The 14,149-nt window shown below is 39.3% G+C and overlaps 1 long non-coding RNA gene across 1 annotated transcript; it reads left to right on the top strand.

Annotated features, from left to right (window-relative positions):
• Nucleotides 1-3,586: 3,586 nt before the first annotated feature.
• LOC146797645 (uncharacterized) lies at nt 3,587-4,726 on the top strand. Its single transcript, XR_014969020.1, has 3 exons — nt 3,587-3,647; nt 4,150-4,219; nt 4,310-4,726. It is a non-coding gene; the product is annotated as an uncharacterized LOC146797645 (long non-coding RNA).
• The last annotated feature ends 9,423 nt before the right edge of the window (nt 4,727-14,149 follow it).

Here is a 14,149-nt window from a genome sequence, read left to right as displayed (position 1 = left end):
AGACATAAGGCATTCCCCCCCCCTGGGACCCACCATGAACAACATTGCATGTCTGTCACACCTGGACACAATGCCAGAAGTGACAGACACAAAAAAGGGGCACAGTCAAAGCTAGTGGAGCCAGCACTCACCTGCTCCCCTGGTCTCCCATACAGGCAGGGGTACTGTGGGAGGATGACGTCCGGCAACGCCTCATTCTCCTTTTGGGTGAAAGGCTGGGCCCTCTCCACAGACCTGGACATGGTACCAGAGGAATCACAAGCAGCAGCAGTGGTGTGGAATGAAAGGTTGTGCAGGCAAGTGCTCTCTCATGGGTCCTGGCTGCCTTATATCTGCCTTGCAGGGCTGTTTCATTTACAGGAGTACAGAGTGATTGGTCAATCTCATTTGCATCCTACGTTTCCTCCAATCCCTTTAAACCTACCCCAGTGAGGGCCTTTGCATGGTTAAAAATGTGAGCATGATGTCAAGTCAACAACCACTTTGCAACATAGTATATTGTCTCCAACCGACTTTTGCTGGCCACCTGATGAAAAATGTTGAACTGGAAACTCGGTCTCCATGACAACCAACATGCATTTAGGCCCTTATACTTGTCCCTCATGTGTCCCCTATGTAATTTCACTATCCACACACAGGTACCCTGCGTTCCACACATACCCCTAGGGCACCACTACTCCAGTGATACAGTCCGTACACGCGTGTGTAGGGTCCGTATCCCTATGGCAGTGTTGCCGTAGGCGTACGCCATAGTGCTACGGGCCGTACCGGTGTGTGTAGGGCCCGTAGCACTATGGCAGTGTTGCCGTAGGCATACGCCATCGTGCTACGGGCTGTACTGTGTGTGTAGGGCTTGTAGCACTATGGCGGTGTTGCCGTAGGCGTACGCCATTGTGCTACGGGCCGTACTCACGCGGGTACGTCCCGTAGCACTATGGCGTACGCCTACGGCAATACTGCCATAGTGCTACGGGCCCTACATACGCGGGTACGGCCCGTAGCATGATGGCGTACGCCTACGGCAACACTGCCATAGTGCTACGAGTAATGCAACGTGTGCTGAATCAGCGTTACATGCACGGACATGGTGAGAAGTCTCCTTTGGGTAAGGATTGCAGCAAGGCTTTTTGGGTGTGGTAGTTGTTTGTAATGTGTGGGCACTGCTCCTGTGCAGGTATTGTTACTATGCATACTTGTCAACTCACCATGGGGCACATAACATGTAGCATGACTCACATGAATTGATAGTTACACTTCGTGACAGTCATCTGTTATGGGATTGTGGATTTTGATGAAGGCATCTATGTGTGTACAACTTCCCTTGGAAACATACGGGAGGCTACGGGTGGACATATTGTGGGACATCCCCATGAGAGGCTCAATGGGGAATTGCAGCCTCTCCGTGTGCAGCAGGGGATGTTTGGCTCACCCCCTTCACTTGTGTGCCACTCCCATGGATTGACAGCATCTGTGGTGCGAAGGGGGTGTCCAGTGTAGGTCCCACATGTTAATCCAAAAGACCATGTGAGTCTGTTAATATTGATGCATTTCCATAGGTGTGAGCCTGAGTAATAAAGGTGTTCCTCAGCCTCCAAGGTGCCTCATCTCTGTCAATGCAGGTATCTTGCCACTGTGCATGCACCATCTCTGGCATGGTTGTTAAGGATTGTGCATATGAGTCTATGTGTAGATTAGCAACCTGCATGCTGTTCTACATGTATTTGATTCTCTATTGGGCATGACGTCCATGGCTGTGTATGTGTTTTGGTATGTTGGTCCCCACAACGGGCCGTCAACACCTTCTGGGGTGTGTTTCCTGTGCGCAGCTTGGCTTTCAGTTTCATGATCCAGTGTCAGTCATCTTTGGGGATTGTGCATCCTTTGTCTCTGGGTGTGCCATTGAAAACCGGTCACTCCTTCCTTGACATACACCTGTTGCAGTAGTCCTTTCTGACATCCTAGTCTTTGTGTGGAAATTGTGGCATAGTTCCCAGGACATGCCGCCTGCTGTTGTAGCCACTGCAGCAAGGGCACACAAAGGTTCCTGATTTGGCAACACACACACATCAAAGATGCTCCTCCCTTCCTCCATCAACCCATTCATTTGGCTGTCATCAGCTTGTCTGTGCCACAGTTGCGGCCACGCCGTCCCACAGGCTGGACCGTCTGCACATGCAACGTGCACATTGTACGAGCCTCATGTCCTTGCATGACCCACATCACACTACAGTCTGACGTTGCATCCACCCTCCAAGCAATGTCCATCCCCACATCTGCCGCCAGCTCTCAGGCATACACTAAGCGCACACACAACACCTTTGCATGATGAGTGTGCAACTCCGACTGCCTACGCAGTGCTGCCACGCCTTCCAGGCCCTGTCACACCCACCAGGTCATGTCCCTCCTACTCCCCACCGGCTCTGTACCCCGGCAAGGACATGGGAGTGGGACTCAAGGCTTCTGCATGTAGTATGCTGTCGTTGTGAGGCACATGGCACAGGTATCATCTGTCAGCGTGTCAAACTACAATGTGTCCAGGACCCCCCTCTCCACCATCACATGCGCACACAACCTCATCAACTCGTATGCCATTGACAGCCAGGTGCTCCTCACCCTCACCAAGGGCGCAGACATTGCCAGTTCCAATATTCTAGATTGCATGAGATCCATTGATGAATGGCAGAACAGCAGCCACCTGAGGCTGGACGGATCTCTGACATATTATCGACAGACACATTATCGAACTACACAAATATCGCAACAAATATATCGACATCAAAAATATCGACATTGTATACTTATTTAAAAAACTACACTAATATCGACACTACAATATCGTAATACAATTATATCGATCACACAAATATCGCACACATTAATATCGAAATACTAAATATCGACATAAGTTAATAAATATAACACATGTCACAAATATCGATAACCAAAATATAGACATCAATATTATCGTTTTTTTAAATATATCGACAATTCTAATACTAATAAAACCAATACTTTCAACAACATAAAGACAATATTTTACCAAAACATACATTTTCAAATGAGATTCTACTTAAACATAAACATAACATTTATAGCGATCTCTATATTTAACAACATAATAAAAAAAAACTAAAATAATTATCACATTGGCATTTCGAACACATTTAAATAAAATTAGTACACATTATAAACAATCTTTTTATATATAATAATTTAAAACTCTCCTCCTTTAAAACTAAATATACTCTTACTTAGCATTTTCCATAAAAGGAAACCAATTAACTAAAAAAAATTCAAACCATCCAATAGAAAGGCCACATACAGAAAACAACCAATAACATTCAAGAAACAATTTGAAACCACTATATAAACCAATTAAAACAAGTGTTCCACGGTGCCTTAAACCAAAGCATTGAACGAAGAAGAAGCTCTACTAAACAGAAGAAACCTACATCCTATTACTATTCTAAAAACGTAAGTAAATATTCTTTTCTAACTAAACTGCCAAATTAAACTAAAACACTAATTTATCTTTACTCAAATAAATAACTAACTTATATATTCCATCTCTTTATGTTTCCACTACAGATATTACTCCAAACAGCTAAAGAAAATATTGAAGATTGCCAGAAAAGACTCACTAAAAAGTAAGTATACTATCAAAATACTTTATAAAATATTAATTAAATCCTACTCAAACCCCAAAACATCCTAAACCCCTAAACAAATCCATGTTCTCTTTTTTAAATTGTAAAAAACCTGTATAAATTAACACCTATAGTCTAGACCACTGGGCATGAGGGTAGGCTCTGTTTGCTTAGTGAGAGGTTAGGCTACTGCATCTTATTTATTAGGCAGGAGGGGCACATAGTAAGAGGGGTAGGAGACGGGGGTACATTGACATGTGGTGGGGGAGGGGGGGTAGAGAACTGGGTGGAAAGGTTGTTCATTCTCCTGAATAATTGGTCTTGATGATAAATGTGTGGTACTTCCGGGACAGATGAAGGTGGGGGAATGTTTTTTGAATTGTTAATTTGTAAAACAATAAAATAAGTTTCTTCAATAAAAATATAGTCTATACCAAACAGCAATACCACCCCACTTAAAAAACTAAACCAACCACAACAATAAATGTTCTTTAACTTTCAGAGACTAAATCAACTAAACAACATTTTTGCGACAAACAACATCTTCATTCAAATACAACAAAAAAGACTTGGTAAGTATATATAAAAAAAATGCTTTTTTGCTAATTTCATATAAAGATATAAAGTACTATAGCATATATTTTCATATACATTTTTTCCAGAATTGTAACACATCACGATGACAGAAGAAGCCCAATTTATAACTTCGCAGAAAGGAAAATTCCTATTGTGTTACATGGGTTACACATACACCCAAGAAAAGCAGACGGACCGAAAAGTGAACTGGAAGTGTACTAAATATTATTCTAACAAATGCTACGGCCGAGCAACAACAAGAGAAACAACTGTACTATATACAAGAGAGCATAACCATCCACCCAATCTCTCTGAAATAGAAGTCAGATCAACTCTTGAAAATATCAAAGAATTAAGCACAGGTTCACAAACTGCTACAAGTGTAATCCTAAAAGAACTATTACCTAGAGTGCCCAAAGAAGCAAGAGGCCAATTACCATCAATTGCTTCTATAAAAAGAACTATTGCTAGGACCAAAAAAGCAACCACGACAACTATACCATCCCCTAAAACTTTTCAAGAGATCATCATTCCACCAGAATTAAGTATCACCCACAATAATGAACCTTTTATTTTTTTTAATAACAAAAGCCCAGAAAAAAGAATCATAATGTTTGCTACTGCAAACAATATAACTAAACTGCAACAATGCCAAACATGGATGATGGATGGCACCTTTACAATATGCCCAAAACCATTCTATCAGCTTTACACAATACACGGTCAATATCACAACACTTCCATACCTTTAATTTATGCACTATTACCTAACAAACAAAACACAACATATAATGAAATGCTAGGAAAAGTAAAACAAGAATCTAATGATTTTTACCCTCAAACAATTATCATAGACTTTGAGCAAGCCATGATAAATTCCATTCTAAAACTGTACCCCCATACAGCTATCCAAGGATGTTACTTCCATCTTAACCAATGTATATGGAGACATTTACAAAAATCTTCACTAAGTGTAGAATACGCCACTAACATAAGTTTTGCACATCAAATAAAACTTCTAACAGCCCTAGCTTATGTACCAACCACAGATGTTGCAGAACATTACAATCTTTTATTAGAAAGTCCATTCTACAAACAAAATGAAGTAAAGTTATCTCCCCTGTTAGATTATTTTGAGGATACCTGGGTGGGGAGACTGCACAGATCAGGCCATAGACGTCAGCCCAAGTTCCAAATACCTTGGTGGAATGTATATGTAAGTACACTCAACCAACAAGCCAAAACTAACAACGCCGTCGAGGGCTGGCATAATGCATTCCTAACTTCTACTGGGAGAACAACTCCAACACTACAAAAACTACTAATTGCCATACAAAAGGAACAAAGTTTCCAAGAATTAAGAATGCAACAATCTGTCCTACAATTAAAACCAAAACAGTCTAGACAAACTACTCAAATGTATAATTACCTACAACAACAGGTACAGCTATACCCATCCACAAGAGGACTTGAGTACTTAAATATAATAGCTCAAACTCTCTTCTAAACCCTTTTCTAAATATTAACCCACAATTCTACTAAAACAACTATCACAACATAAATAATCCACTTTATTATATCACATATTTAATTATGTGGTCTAAAATATATACATGAATTATATGGACATATATTTAGACAACATAATTAAACAAACCAAGTACACAACAACAATATTAAATATATAAGGTTTCGCCACCAACAATAAAAATATTTAAATGAACTTACCTGTGTAGTATCTCCAATGGGATAATAACATTCCTTCCAAATAAATCCAGGGAGTTCAAAATCCATAGTTATCCAAAAAATGACTATCCATTAACCATAAAAATCCCGAAAAATATAAAAAAAGTAAATAACCGCTCCTGGAAACCCGAACAATAAAGGAAGTGTTAAATAAACATTAGTAAACACAACTAATACACACTTCCTTTAAAAAAATAAGGTGTTTGAAACCGACGAAAATATCTTCTCCGTAAAACCTACAAAACAGAAACAAACATTCCCACCCACCCACAAACACACAAAACGCACGTACAAACCTCACTACAAACGTTATTCAAACACTATAAAACTTTAACACACCGAAATACCAAAACACTAACAAAGCCAAAAACACGGAAGACAACGTTAATTATAAAACCGTATACAAACTATTACTAACACCCTAACTTCTAAAACATCAATCAATACACACTTATTACAACATAACTACTTCCACAAAACACTTACAACTATTTAATAATAAAGCAAATAACTCTTACCTTCTCAAACGCGAAACAGCTCCGAACCGCGACCTGGATTCGACCAAAATAACCCAAAACAACAGCGAGCGGTTACAAAATAAAATAACCAAACAAACATAGGAAGTTTGAAAATTAAAGCAGCACGGTTTTAGGTGAATGCTCAGCCTGGACTTTTCACTTTATCAGTAACGATAATATTGCCCACCTCAAATGGTCAGCTGCTCAAATGACCACCAAGACAACAATTATCCACAAGTATGAGAGGCAACATATTGGAAGAAATGTAAATTAATGTCAAAATAAACTTTTGTGTTTCGAATCCACACAGTAGTTGAGTATTTGCTTGAATTCCTTTATTCCAAGATTTAGTGAGACCAGATCCGCAGCCAATGCATTTCGCACAAACATGGGATTTTCAAGGCGAGTTTCAACAATAAGAAATATTTACACGTCAAAACGGGGGGTAGTATGACGAAATCGGCAGGACCCAGAGTTCAATCTAGGTAATAGGTCGATAGCTTTAGACAGTTCGTATGGTATATATCAGACATGTTTATTGCAATGATGTAATTATTAAAATATGCGTAATAATAAACAAAATTTTCTCTCGAATGAATATACATTCCAACAACTATAAAATAAATATTATTTTCCTATCTACTATTTAATTTAAAAATAATTTGGAATTTGCATTCTGATATAACTTCTATGTTTTATCCAACCCAAACTAAAATCTACAGATTTTTTGTCAATTAAATCCAATAAATTTAACTATTCTTATTCAACTCTATAATTAATTCTAATATTTGCTATTTACCAAACTTAATTAACATACTACTCCCACTACATACTGAACTTAATTAATTTACTATTCCCACTCCAATCTATATTTAATTAAGATAAGTGCTGGACACTGAACTTAATTAATTTACTATTCTCACTCCAAACTATATTAAATTACAGTAGGTGCTGGACAATGAACTTAATTAATTTACTATTCCCACTCCACTCTATATTTAATTAAGATAAGTGCTGGACACTAAACTTAATTAATTTACTATTCTCACTCCAACCTATATTAAATTAGGGTAGGTGCTGGACACTGAACTAAATTAATTTACTATTCCCACTCCAGTCTATATTAAATTAAAATAAGTGCTGGACACTGAACTTAATTAATTTACTATTCTCACTCCAACCTATATTTAATTAGGGTAGGTGCTGGACACTGAACTAAATTAATTTACTATTCCCACTCCACTCTATATTTAATTAAGATAAGTGCTGGACACTGAACTTAATTAATTTACTATTCTCACTCCAACCTATATTAAATTAGGGTAGGTGCTGGACACTGAACTAAATTAATTTACTATTCCCACTCCAGTCTATATTAAATTAAAATAAGTGCTGGACACTGAACTTAATTAATTTACTATTCTCACTCCAACCTATATTAAATTAGGGTAGGTGCTGGACACTGAACTAAATTAATTTACTATTCCCACTCCAGTCTATATTAAATTAAAATAAGTGCTGGACACTGAACTTAATTAATTTACTATTCTCACTCCAACCTATATTTAATTAGAGTATGTGCTGGACACTGAACTGAATTCATTTACTATTCCCACTCCAATGTATATTTAATTAAGATAAGTGCTGGACACTGAACTTAATTAATTTACTATTCTCACTCCAAACTATATTAAATTACAGTAGGTGCTGGACAATGAACTTAATTAATTTACTATTCCCACTCCACTCTATATTTAATTAAGATAAGTGCTGGACACTAAACTTAATTAATTTACTATTCTCACTCCAACCTATATTAAATTAGGGTAGGTGCTGGACACTGAACTAAATTAATTTACTATTCCCACTCCAGTCTATATTAAATAAAAATAAGTGCTGGACACTGAACTTAATTAATTTACTATTCTCACTCCAACCTATATTTAATTAGGGTAGGTGCTGGACACTGAACTAAATTAATTTACTATTCCCACTCCACTCTATATTTAATTAAGATAAGTGCTGGACACTGAACTTAATTAATTTACTATTCTCACTCCAACCTATATTAAATTAGGGTAGGTGCTGGACACTGAACTAAATGAATTTACTATTCCCACTCCAGTCTATATTAAATTAAAATAAGTGCTGGACACTGAACTTAATTAATTTACTATTCTCACTCCAACCTATATTTAATTAGAGTATGTGCTGGACACTGAACTGAATTCATTTACTATTCCCACTCCAATCTATATTTAATTAAGATAAGTGCTGGACACTGAACTTAATTAATTTACTATTCTCACTCCAAACTATATAAAATTACAGTAGGTGCTGGACAATGAACTTAATTAATTTACTATTCCCACTCCACTCTATATTTAATTAAGATAAGTGCTGGACACTGAACTTAATTAATTTACTATTCTCACTCCAACCTATATTAAATTAGGGTAGGTGCTGGACACTGAACTAAATTAATTTACTATTCCCACTCCAGTCTATATTAAATTAAAATAAGTGCTGGACACTGAACTTAATTAATTTACTATTCTCACTCCAACCTATATTTAATTAGAGTATGTGCTGGACACTGAACTGAATTCATTTACTATTCCCACTCCAATCTATATTTAATTAAGATAAGTGCTGGACACTGAACTTAATTAATTTACTATTCTCACTCCAAACTATATTAAATTACAGTAGGTGCTGGACAATGAACTTAATTAATTTACAATTCCCACTCCACTCTATATTTAATTAAGATAAGTGCTGGACACTGAACTTAATTAATTTACTATTCTCACTCCAACCTATATTAAATTAGGGTAGGTGCTGGACACTGAACGAAATTAATTTACTATTCCCACTCCAGTCTATATTAAATTAAAATAAGTGCTGGACACTGAACTTAATTAATTTACTATTCTCACTCCAACCTATATTTAATTAGAGTATGTGCTGGACACTGAACTGAATTCATTTACTATTCCCACTCCAATCTATATTTAATTAAGATAAGTGCTGGACACTGAACTTAATTAATTTACTATTCTCACTCCAAACTATATTAAATTACAGTAGGTGCTGGACAATGAACTAAATTAATTTACTATTCCCACTCCACTCTATATTTAATTAAGATAAGTGCTGGACACTGAACTTAATTAATTTACTATTCTCACTCCAACCTATATTAAATTAGGGTAGGTGCTGGACACTGAACTAAATTAATTTTCTATTCCCACTCCAGTCTATATTAAATTAAAATAAGTGCTGGACACTGAACTTAATTAATTTACTATTCCCACTCCATTCTATATTAAATTAAAATAAGTGCTGGACAGTGAACTTAATTAATTTAATACTCTGACTGAAATCTATATTTAATTATGGGATTAGTTAAATTTAAAAATAAATTTAAATTTTCTAAATATTAATATTTTTTAAAGTAACAATATATAAACATGTTAAATTAACTTCCCACCCTTATCCCCTATAACCCAACATTCCGCTCCTAAAATTATTTGTAACATTCTAAAAAAAAAAAAAAAATTCTAAATTAATTTGTTAAAAAATTCACAGATATATAAACATTTTTACAACACTTCCCACCCTTATCCCCTATCAACCAACATCCCACTCCGAAATATATTTGTAAAAATCGAAAATTTATTTCCTATTTATAAATATTTTTAATAAAAAATTAACAAATATTTATAAACTTCCCACCCTTATCCCCTATAAACCAACATCCCGCTCCTAAAATTTTATTGAAAATGCAAATTTTAATTTACAATTTCAATTTTTTTTTTTATTTTAAAATTAAATAATATATAAACATCTTTAAAACACTTCCCACCCTTATCCCCTATAAACCAACATCCCGCTCCTAAAATTTTATTTAAAATGCAAATTTTAATTTACAATTTCTAAATTTTTTATTTTTTTTAAATTAAATAATATATACAAATTTTTAAAAAACTTCCCACCCTTATCCCCTATAAACCAACATCCCGCTCCTAAAATTTTATTTAAAATGCAAATTTTAAATTACAATTTCAAATTTTTTTTTTTTTTTTAATTAAATAATATATAAACATTTTTAAAACACTTCCCACCCTTATCCCCTATAAACCAACATCCCGCTCCTAAAATGATTTCTAAAATTCTAAATTAAATTTACAATTTCTAAATAAATTTCCCAAAAATTCTAACAATATATAAACATTTTTAATACACTTCCCACCCTTATCCCCTATAAACCAACATCCCGCTCCTAAATTTTATTATAAAATTCTAAATTTAATTTAGAATTTCTAGAAAATTATTTTAAAAAATTTACAAATATATAAAAAAATTTAAAACACTTCCCACCCTTATCCCCTATAAACCAACATCCCGCTCCTAAAATTAAATATACATTTCACATTTTAAATTAAATTTAATAATTAAATTTTACAATATATTACAAAAATAAATTAACTTTTTTAAAACACTCCCCACCCTTATCCCCTATAACCCAACATCCCGCCCCTAAAACAATATAAATATTTCTCATATTACACAATAACGATATTTTCACATGTCGATATTATTACGAACGATATTACTTACATCGACATATAAGTAAAAAAAAAAAAACGATATTTTTCACATCGATATTAGCTATTTCGATATTTTGGACATTCGATATTTTTGACTCGATATTTATGTCCCTCGATATTTAAAAGTCGATATATAGACTGCTCACCAGGCTGGACTTGTACAGGACTGAGGTCAACATCTGAGGATTGTCCCCTTACAGCTGGGTCAACTGCTTGTGTCCCACCCGCAGAAGCCCCGCACAAGCACCCAGTGTCCATGCACACAAGATGGTATGCATCATGGATTGCTTGCTCACATTTGCCATGGTAATCACCATCATCTGTGCCTCAGACTGCAACACCCTCTGCATTATGCACATGATCTCCAGATAGATCCACTCCAAGGAAAGACGGACCATCCCCCAGGTCCACGACAAAATCCATGTCCAATACTGCCCTGCCCTCTATGGGGCAGCCACATCCAAACTCCCAGGACACTTGTCCACATCCAGGCTGCATCTGCACACCTCAGCTGCAACATCCCGTGCCCCAGCCACATCACCGTATAGCAGAGATAGCTGCAATGGATCACTGTGTGCTGCAGGATGACCTTCAGACTCCCCACCCACACTCAGGAGCCAGGCCACAACCCCGACCCAACACCAACCTTGTACCACTGTCATCCGAGACCCCGTAGTGCCATCTCCGTGCATCCAACCTTGACCTGGCCACCATTCTTCAGATCCACCGTACTCCAGCATGCAGGACATAGTTCTCCCACCTGGGAACACATACCTGGGACTCCCTCCCCGGGAACCTCCGAATGAGGCATGACCTCTACACCTTGATGGTACTCTTCCAAATAGGTCTGTCGGCACAGTATTGCATGCACCCCCTCAGCAGCTTGAGGCCATCACAGGTGAGTATTGTGCTCCATGTCTGCATTGAATGATACATTGTGACCCATGTGTGTCCTGTACCAGACTCCCTATCCCAGGGTATGGATGTGTGGAGTTAGTTCAACACTCAGGCATAGTTTGACATTTACACACACATATCTTGGGGAATAATGCCAAATGACAGCAACATCTCATGACAAAATAAAGTATTTATTTTTGGTGGGGTAAGTCATTTGGTGGATGAAGTAAGGTGCTCTACCAGGTGCATAGAATCCAAAGTTCACAGGGGGAGATGGCATCCTTGTCAGTTGGAGTCATCAGAGTCCAGACCACAGTGTTGGTCATCATTGGTCAGACTGTGACCAGCAAGTCCATGTGGCAGAGAATGTCATTGGGTGAGGTGCTGCTGTTGCGCCAGAGGGCCAGGTGCCAGGCCAGATGACCTGGGAGATGTGGATGGTCCGCTGACTCTCACGGTCTTTTCCGTGGACGACCCACCTTCCTCCAGGGACCCTCGGATGCAGGCCTTGACGATGTCTGTGATGCTCCATCGGACGAATCGTCGTCCTCCTCCTCCCTCCCTGTGGCTGGTGCTGGTCTTCGCCTGGTGTCACAGGGAGGGTTGCCCATGTTGTCGGCAATCCGACGGAATGAACGGCTCATGTCCATTTGCACCGCCAGGAGCTCAGCCAGTCTTGCCTACATCCGTCCTTGGTGTTGTTGACTGGCATGTTGCTCGGCCTGCATGTTCTTCATCTTGTTGAGGGTCCCCTTCATCTCTGTGAGGCTCGACACTACCTGGCTGATGCCCCTGGTGTCACGCCGGTATGTGTCCAGGATGTGGCGTATGTGTGAGATATCGGTTCCCTCAGCTGGCTGGTCAGGTTCGCACCTCCGCCTGCCTCCACCCCCACCACCCCTGCCCACACGAGCCTGGCCTGCCGTTGTGGGCACATCGGGTCTACGGGACCCCTGAGGGATGGCATTATCGGGGTTGTCTGCCTCCTCCTGGTTGCCCGGATAACCTTGTCCCTCCTGGTCAGACTGGCTGTGTTGTTCAGTGCGAGCAGGGCTCCTGGGTGTCTCCTGGAATGTGGCAGGAATGGGGGTGGTGGTTGGCACAGATGTACCTGACGCAGGTGCTGCAGGGGCTTGGGCACCAGAGGGGCCAGGTTGGTCGGGGTCATCCACGGAGTGGTGAGAGTCGTCGCTGCCGGTGGGATCATCTTCACGCTGAGCCTGGGACTGTGATTGTTCCCCCCATTGTTGGGGGGAGGTCGATGACGTTGCCCTGTGTGTGAGAGAGAGACAATGTTAATGCTGTTTCATGCCACATCCATGTTTCATACATATTCAAGTTGTCACAGATCCTCCAGGTAGTTGGATGTGCCTAGCATTCCTCTCAATGTCCACTTGGGGATGGGTATGTTGCGGGGGACAGTTTGGTATGTTCTCCTGAGTGTTTGACCAGTAGAATTTTGGCTCGGATGCTTATTTGGCGATGGATTGGTCTTGTTGTGTCACATGTCCATTGGGAGAGTGGGTAAATCCGTTGCCTGCCCCGGGGGTGTGTGCTTGTGTGAGGGGGGTGTGTGACCATGCCTGCTTTTGGGTGTAGTGTGATTTGTCATTGGGTCTCCCAGGTGATGTGTCTGTCCCCTCATGGTGCATGCTGGCATGACAGTGAGTTTGAGTGCCTGTGCTAGATATCTGAGCTTGTGTAGTTGGGGTTTGAGTGTACAGTGGTCACAGAAGGGCCTTGTGCTGCATACAGCAGGGCCAAGTGTCAGCTACCTTGTCAGTACTTTGCCAGTCCCTGTGCATTGGGCATGGTGCATGGGTATGTACCTAGGCCATATGGGCTGAGGGCATTGGTGTCTGCTTCGGAGTTGCACAATGTGTTGTGTGAGCCCCACCCTCCCAGCATCTCGGACATCCAGTCTTGGGTTTGTGGTTTGTGTGGCCTGGGACATGGCATTGCCTTTATTTGTGAATGGGGCATGGAGACGTTAGTGGCATGAGCATGGTTTTGGAGTGTGGTTGTGTGCGGTGAGGGCTTGGGGGAAGTTGCGTGCATTTGGTGTATTTGTGGTGTGGATGGCATTCCCCCCATGTTACGTGAGTTGTTTGTGTACTCACCAGGCTCTGCGACTCCTTCGACTCCGTGTACT

Source organism: Triturus cristatus, chromosome 9 (genome assembly GCF_964204655.1).
Source record: "Triturus cristatus chromosome 9, aTriCri1.1, whole genome shotgun sequence".
Classification (NCBI taxonomy): domain Eukaryota; kingdom Metazoa; phylum Chordata; class Amphibia; order Caudata; family Salamandridae; genus Triturus; species Triturus cristatus.
This window is presented reverse-complemented; position numbering and strand designations above follow the sequence as displayed.